The sequence below is a fragment of the Triticum aestivum genome, chromosome 5D, assembly GCF_018294505.1.
Source record: "Triticum aestivum cultivar Chinese Spring chromosome 5D, IWGSC CS RefSeq v2.1, whole genome shotgun sequence".
Taxonomy (NCBI): Eukaryota; Viridiplantae; Streptophyta; class Magnoliopsida; order Poales; family Poaceae; genus Triticum; species Triticum aestivum.
Window position 1 is genome coordinate 436,301,591 of NC_057808.1, and position 7,705 is coordinate 436,309,295.

Sequence of the window (7,705 nt, forward strand, 5' to 3'; positions counted from 1 at the left end):
AAACTAAAATAAAATGAGGAACAAAATAAAACAGAAAAGAAATAAGATACAAAAAAAATAAAAGGAAACTAAAATACAAAAAAAAATTACAAAGACCCCTTCCCCCCCCCCACTGGACCCCTTGGCCCAACTGGGCCACGACCCAGCCAGGCCGGCCCATGCCCATGGCCTACTTAGGCCTCTACCCCCCGAAACCCTAGCCGCACCCCACACCCCCACGATCCCCACTCTCCTCCCCCCCTCGCGCGATCTGGATCAGGGGTGCCCAACGCATCGCCGCCCCGATCCCGTTGCCCCCGAGCCCGACGCCGCCCCGCCGTCGCCGGGCTGCCCCGCCCCACCACTCCGTCGCCGAAACGCCACCGCCGTCCTCCTCGCCTCCCCCCTCTCCCGATCTGGGAGCCCCGACGTCGCGACGCCGCCGCCTCGCCCCCAAACCCCCCCCCCCCCCCCGTCGCACCGGACCGCGCCGTCCCTGCCTCTCCCTCGCGCAACTCCCCCCCGAGCTGGACGTCGCCGCCTCGCCGTCCCCGTCCTCCTCAGCCACGACCACCACCGCGTTGGCCCACCTCTCCGACGCCACTCCAACCGTCCCGAGCTCTCCATCGACCTCCTCCCAGTGAGCCATGTCCGTTCCCCTCTTCCCCGTCGATCCCACCGTCGATTTGCGTTGCCCCGCTCTCGTCTCTCACCTACCGCCGTGCACGCGTCCGCCTCCGGCGCTCACCCCCCCCCCCCGCTTGTATTAAGGGGGCTAGGTCTGCTTCCGGCCGCGTACGCAACGTGTAGGTGTGCATAGGGCGATGGGCCCAGACCCTTGCGCGCATAGGGTTAGACCGGCGTGCTGACCTCTCTGTTGAGCCTAGGTGGGGCTGCGACGCGTTGATCTTACGAGGCCGGGCATGACCCAGAAAAGTGTGTCCGGCCAAATGGGATCGAGCGTGTTGGGTTATGTGGTGCACACCTGCAGGGAAGTTTATCTATTCGAATAGCCGTGTCCCTCGGTAAAAGGACGACCCGGAGTTGTACCTTGACCTTATGACAACTAGAACTCGATACTGAATAAAATACACCCTTCCAAGTGCCAGATACAACCCGGTGATCGCTCTCTAACAGGGCGACGAGGAGGGGATCGCCTGGTAGGATTATGCTATGCGATGCTACTTGGAGGACTTCAATCTACTCTCTTCTACATGCTGCAAGATGGAGATGACCAGAAGCATAGTCTTCGACAGGACTAGCTATCCCCCCTTTATTCTGGCATTCTGCAGTTCAGTCCACTGATATGCCCCTTTACACATATACCCATGCATATGTAGTGTAGCTCCTTGCCTGCGAGTACTTTGGATGAGTACTCACGGTTGCCTCTCTCCCTCTTTTCCCCCTTTCCTTTCTATCTGGTTGTCGCAACCAGATGTTGGAGTCCAGGAGCCAGACACCACCGTCGACGACGACACCTACGACACTGGAGGTGCCTACTACTACGTGCAGGCCGCTGACGACGACCAGGAGTAGCGTAGGAGGATCCCAGGCAGGAGGCCTGCGCCTCGTTCGATCTGTATCCCAGTTTGTGCTAGCCTTCTTAAGGCAAACTTGTTTAACTTATGTCTGTACTCAGATATTGTTGCTTCCGCTGACTCGTCTGTGATCGAGCACTTGTATTCGAGCCCTCGAGGCCCCTGGCTTGTATTATGATGCTTGTATGACTTATTTATGTTGCAGAGTTGTGTTGTGATATCTTCCCGTGAGTCCCTGATCTTGATCGTACACATTTGCGTGCATGATTAGTGTACGGTCAAATCGGGGGCGTCACAAGTTGGTATCAGAGCCGACTGCCTGTAGGAATCCCCCTCTTCCACACTCCTTGGCCAAAGTCGAGTCTAGACATTGCAAAACTTTTACTAACATGGCTGTGTGTCTTACGGGCCCACGTCGCCATTGGGTGGTATTAGGATCTTTTACTCCTTGTCTATACTCTGGGACTCTGATCTCTCTTCTATTCGGGTTAATTGAATTTTGCTAAATCTGACATTAGGATCTCGTTGTCACTTTCACCCGGAGAGCCCCTTATTACTGATGATCGTCTGCTGCACGTGAAGACCCTGAAGATACTCTCCGCTGATAACCCGAGAACTTGTGTTCATCGCTTTTGCAATTCCCTTTTATCGATAAACTCCTATGGATAACCAGGTATACTCGCCATTCATACAATGTTTCCCAGTTGATCTTGTTATTACAAGATACCCCGAAATTCTCTCTGTTGTTCCGAGAATCCTTTGAGCTTACTGTCTCGCTGTTCCTTGTCACCTGAATACCCCTACGGATAATTCTCGCACTTACCGAGTATCCGCTCGTCCCCAGTTGATTCAAGTAATTCACAAAAGTCTTTGAAATACTATTTGAACTTCCGAAAATCCTAAGCAGCCTATTGCTCTTGAAATTCTTGCTTGTTTGCATTATGGTTAATCCCATAAGTCTCGTAATCTTATTGTCATTCCTTGTCATTATCATTTTGAGTCAGTTGATTCAAAATATTGCGAATGCTCACAATCCTCAATCAGATCCTAGAATTCTTCCTTCTGGCTCAAACGTCATTTTAAACATGAGCTGGTATCGACCAATCGAATTGCCATCGATTGTACCCCTAAGACTATTCAACTTATCCATCCTTAATCAGAGCGTTTGCTTCTGATCCCTTGATTTGGAAATCATAATTCCTTTGCATTTGAGCTTTGAGTTAGTCAGTTGTTTCTATAATCTGATCCCCTTGCATTCTTTCTTCCTCTAGTTGAGTACCGATGCCCACATCTGATCCCTTGTGGACCACCAAATCCTTTGTTAGATTATTATCCGACAGTGTCCTTCATATTGAATAACCTTGTGAGCCTTTCCACGGGTATATAATGCCTTTGGTAAATTGTATCTTCTGCTTTGTCAACCATGCTCTATTTTTGAGCTTGTGTTATTTACTTCTGAAGTTCGTGGTATATGTTCTAAGAAGCCCTGATGGCTTGAACCTATGCCTTCCTTAATATGTGTGAACTCGAAAGTTTTCATGAGTCATACTCTTCTGGTATTTTGCCATATAAAATTTCAACACTACAACTTATTTGAAAAATGAGAAGCGAATGAAAGGTTATGCATTGGAGAAGTGGGAGTCGACCTTGAACCTTTGTGTTCATGCCCATGGACACGATGTATACCTTATCATGGAAGCTTCTCTTAAAATAATTGCCCCCTTGTAATAAGTTCATCAGGTATCCGTGGACGTCGTTCCGACCATGTTCTCCTTTAAATACCATTTCTCGTACAAGTTTAAGCACTTGTCTTCTGTAGGAGCAATACCCCAGTCCAACCTCTACTTTGGTTTGTCGTCGAGTATGACCCCCTGGTATCTCGAGATTATCATGGAACTGCATAACTTCTTATGAGTTCTTCATCAAGTGCTACATTCTCATTGATTCCAAATTTTCACGGGCTTTGAGTTTTTAAACACTCAAAACCACCGATAATTGAATCGAGTCCGCACTACGGTTCAACAACTTTTAGTAATGCTCCTTACTTACGAGTTTGTACCCGATCGCGTCATTCCTAGCCTGTTTGGCTATATCATTATCTTGATGATTTTAACTGTGCTACCTGGTCCTTATTCCCGGAGCACCACTTTCGATGATGAGCTAAGCTTACGTCGATTTTCCTCGTCATATCGTTTCACCTCGAACAACAAACTTGACCCCGAGTTTGTGTGCTACCCGTGGTTCCAATAACCTCTCGCTTTCATCATTCCTTTGACTTGATGTCATCATCGATCAATTACATCTTCTTGAAAACCTCTCGACAAATTTGTCGTGATCATTGTCAACAATTTGACTTCTTCCAAGTTGTGTGTCGAAATTCAGGATGGGAAATACCATCCTTGCCCCTCGATGAATTATGTTATCATCGACAATATTCTTACCTTCCCCCCCAACACGAACTTGTTCATATTTTGTGATGTATCTTGATTTCCCCTGCTATCCAACTTATGTTATGTTCTACCGTGGAGTATTACCATTTTTTATGTCAAGAATGTCGTGAACATTACTCCACCTCTTAAGAATTCTTGGTACAGTGATACTTCTCACCATCACCATTCTTTCTTGGTCCCCGTGTAGTTTCTAAACAAAATACCGACAAAGGGTCTGTGATGTGTAGATTTTAAACTTCTAGCAACCCTATTGCTTTGAAGTTATTGGTCTATAGTTCCATTCTACGTCTATGGCTTAATGAATCATCATTCGAACATTGATCGTGCTACCTAGCCCATATTTCGGGTGCACATTTCAGCCAATGTTTAACTGTGTATTTTTTCCTCGAGCCTACTTCATTAAGTCATTCGATCTAGCTAATGTTATCTCCTTGTTCACATAGTTTTGGAAATCCATCTTTTGGAAGTCTCAATGGATTGTCGCTGAGTCAATCAATCACCTCCTCACCTCTCCTTGGTTTAATGATGAACTCTTGTTTCGGAACTTGCTTTCATGGTTCATTTCCCGAGAATCTTACAATGTCATCCCATCAATTTGTGTTGCACCTTTCTTCTCAGACATCCTAAGTCTGAGGTAACCTGACACCAATCTGATCTGAATCTTGGTCAGAAATGATGGTTGGAACGTAATTCCAAGAGTTATAACATTAGTCTTTTTATAACCCGGTAAGATGATGTCATGCCTAGCACACATGGCCGGATGACCTATTGGTATAGTATCCTCCTTGTAAGGTTAGCCCTTCTTCCATGAGGAAATTGTAAGACTTATTCCATAAGTTGTTCCTGATGGAACCTTTGCGAATCCATGGCCTGATCTTACCTATTGACCATGTCAATGCTATCCCGAAGCATGTCTATGGTACTCTGGTTTTCAACAGGAACATTTGAAGCCCAAAGCTAATTGTTTCCTGCTCAATTATCCAAACACCGTTGTATGGGTAATGTCATGAAATTTCCTTCCCTTTACCTAAAGAGTTTTCTACGTTATATCCCGTCATGGATATCATGCTCTGCTTACCCTTGGGAAGAATATACCCTTGAAATATGTGTTTTAACACATTTTCCTTTCCATTCTTCTGTTTAATCTGATAATCATATTTTCCTTTCCATTGTTTGGTTTAACCTTTCTGGTGATCTATATGATCTAAGCAGTAATATCCTCCTGCTTATGTAAACACCTCGCTGTACAACTCTGTCAGTAAGACCCTGTTAATATTGTTGGTGACATTTTCGGTAACCCCCGATGGACGAGAATTCTGCCTATTGGTCCGCCTCGTTTCAACGAGCAGGAAAATGGTTCTCTTCGTCCCTCGCCCTTGGTACCAACGTGTTGCCGACATAACTGACAGGGTACTCTCTGACATGCCTTGCTATCATGACCGTGCAAGATGTCACTGCTCCTATAAAAAAAACCACATGGTGGGCCCATAACCCACAGTTCCACAGGATCGAAACCTGACTCTCTTGTACACCCCTGTTCCCAAAGTTATTCCTCGCGCTTGATTTCGTATGTAATTCACGGGCCACCTTCCTAGTGATCAATTCTGGTATCATGCACAATACTTATTTTCGTTGCATTGATCCCCTTTCACGCCCTATTTCAGACATCGAACGATTGCCTGCCCGCTTGAAACTTCCCATGGTACCTCCTTACTTTGCTCTCGATATTTTCTTAAGTTTCAATTCGAGAGTTACTTCCGCTACCTTCCTCGATGTTATTGACCAGATAGTCGACCTTGCAGAGATCTGTTCTGCCGGAATGCCCCCCCTTTATTCTTCCATAAATACGATGGAGTTCCCGAAGAAAGGATACCGACTTCATCATGATGACCTGAAGCAGAGAAATGAAGATAGCAACATAATGGATCGACCTCTTTGAGAATAGCAACCAAGACCGAGAAGACTCGTTAGAATTTCGCGACCAAATCCCTTCCCCCTTACTTCCCCTCTTAAATCTCGGGACGAGATTTCTTGTAGTGGAGGAGAATTGTGACGCCCGGGTAATTAAGCTACAGTAATCCCACGCTAATGGTGCCACGTTACCTCCGTTACTATTGCTAATCTATCGTTAGATCAAAACCGGTCCAAAAATTCAAAGTTCAAAATCAAGCAAACAATAAAAGTTTTCAAATATTAAAACTAAAATGTTCGGGTGGATTCAAATAAATCATGGATAATTATGATGGAGAAAACCACACTTATATAAAATCTTTAAATACTCTTAAATGAATAAAACAGTAGTCAAAACAATTATTGAAATGCCTTTTATAATTAATAAAATGTTAAACTATTCTAATTAGGTGTTAAACTTTTTATCGCAGTGGGTTTAGTGGTAGTACTAATTTAGGGATCATTTTGTACTTTACAAAACTAAAATAAAATGAGGAACAAAATAAAACAGAAAAGAAATAAGATACAAAAAAAAGGAAACTAAAATACAAAAAAAAGACGAAGACCCCTTCCCCCCACTGGAACCCTTGGCCCAACTAGGCCACGACCCAGCCAGGCCGGCCCATGCCCATGGCCTACTTAGGCCTCTACCCCCCGAAACCCTAGCTGCACCCCACACCCCCACGATCCCCACTCTCCTCCCCCCCCCGGCGCGATCTGGATCAGGGGCGCCCAACGCATCGCCGCCCCGATCCCGTTGCCCCCGAGCCCGACGCCGGGGCCCGACGCCGCCCCGCCGTCGCCGGGCTGCCCCGCCCCACCACTCCGTCGCCGGAACGCCACCGCCGTCCTCCTCGCCTCCCCCCTCTCCCGATCTGGGAGCCCCGACGTCGCGAAACCGCCGCCCGGCGCGTCCCGCCGCCGCCTCGCCCCCAAACCCCACCCCCCCCCCCGTCGCACCGGACCGCGCCGTCCCTGCCTCTCCCTCGCGCCACTCCCTCCCCGAGCTGGACGTCGCCGCCTCGCCGTCCCCGTCCGCCTCGGCCACGACCACCACCTCGTTGGCCCACCTCTCCGACGCCACTCCGACCGTCCCGAGCTCTCCATCGACCTCCTCCCAGTGAACCATGTCCGTTCCCCTCTTCCCCGTCGATCCCACCGTCGATTTGCGTTGCCCCGCTCTCGTCGCTCACCTACCGCCGTGCACGCGTCCGCCTCCGGCGCTAACCCCCCCCCCCCCCCCCCCGCACCGTCGCCCCGCTTCCCCCCCCCCCACGATGGCCCTGCCGCTGCTCCACCAGAGCTCCCCGCCGTTCGCCGCCCCGCGCGCCCAGCTCGCCGGCACACCAGCGCCCGCGCCCGCCAGCCGCCCCGTCGGGTGCGCCCCCGCGGGCCAGCGCCCGTTCGGGGCTATGCCCGTTAGCGCCCATGCCTGCTATGGCCTTTTGGCCAATGACACAAGGGCCCACGCCCCTGAACGTTTTAAAAAAAAATAAAGAAAATTATATATAAATAATAAAATAATTAATAAAAATTAATAAATAAATAAATAAAATAATAATAATAATAAATAAAAATAAAATTAATAATAAAACAAATAATAAAAATAAATTTAGTTAATTAATTAATTAATGAACTAAATTAATTAAGTTAATTAATCCTGTTTAAATTAATCTAATTAGATAATTAATTAACTAAACAGTAGTTAATCAGGTAACAGCCCCTGACAGGTGGGACCCACCTGTCAGGTTGACCAGGTCAACGGTCAACGTTGACTGCTGACGTCAG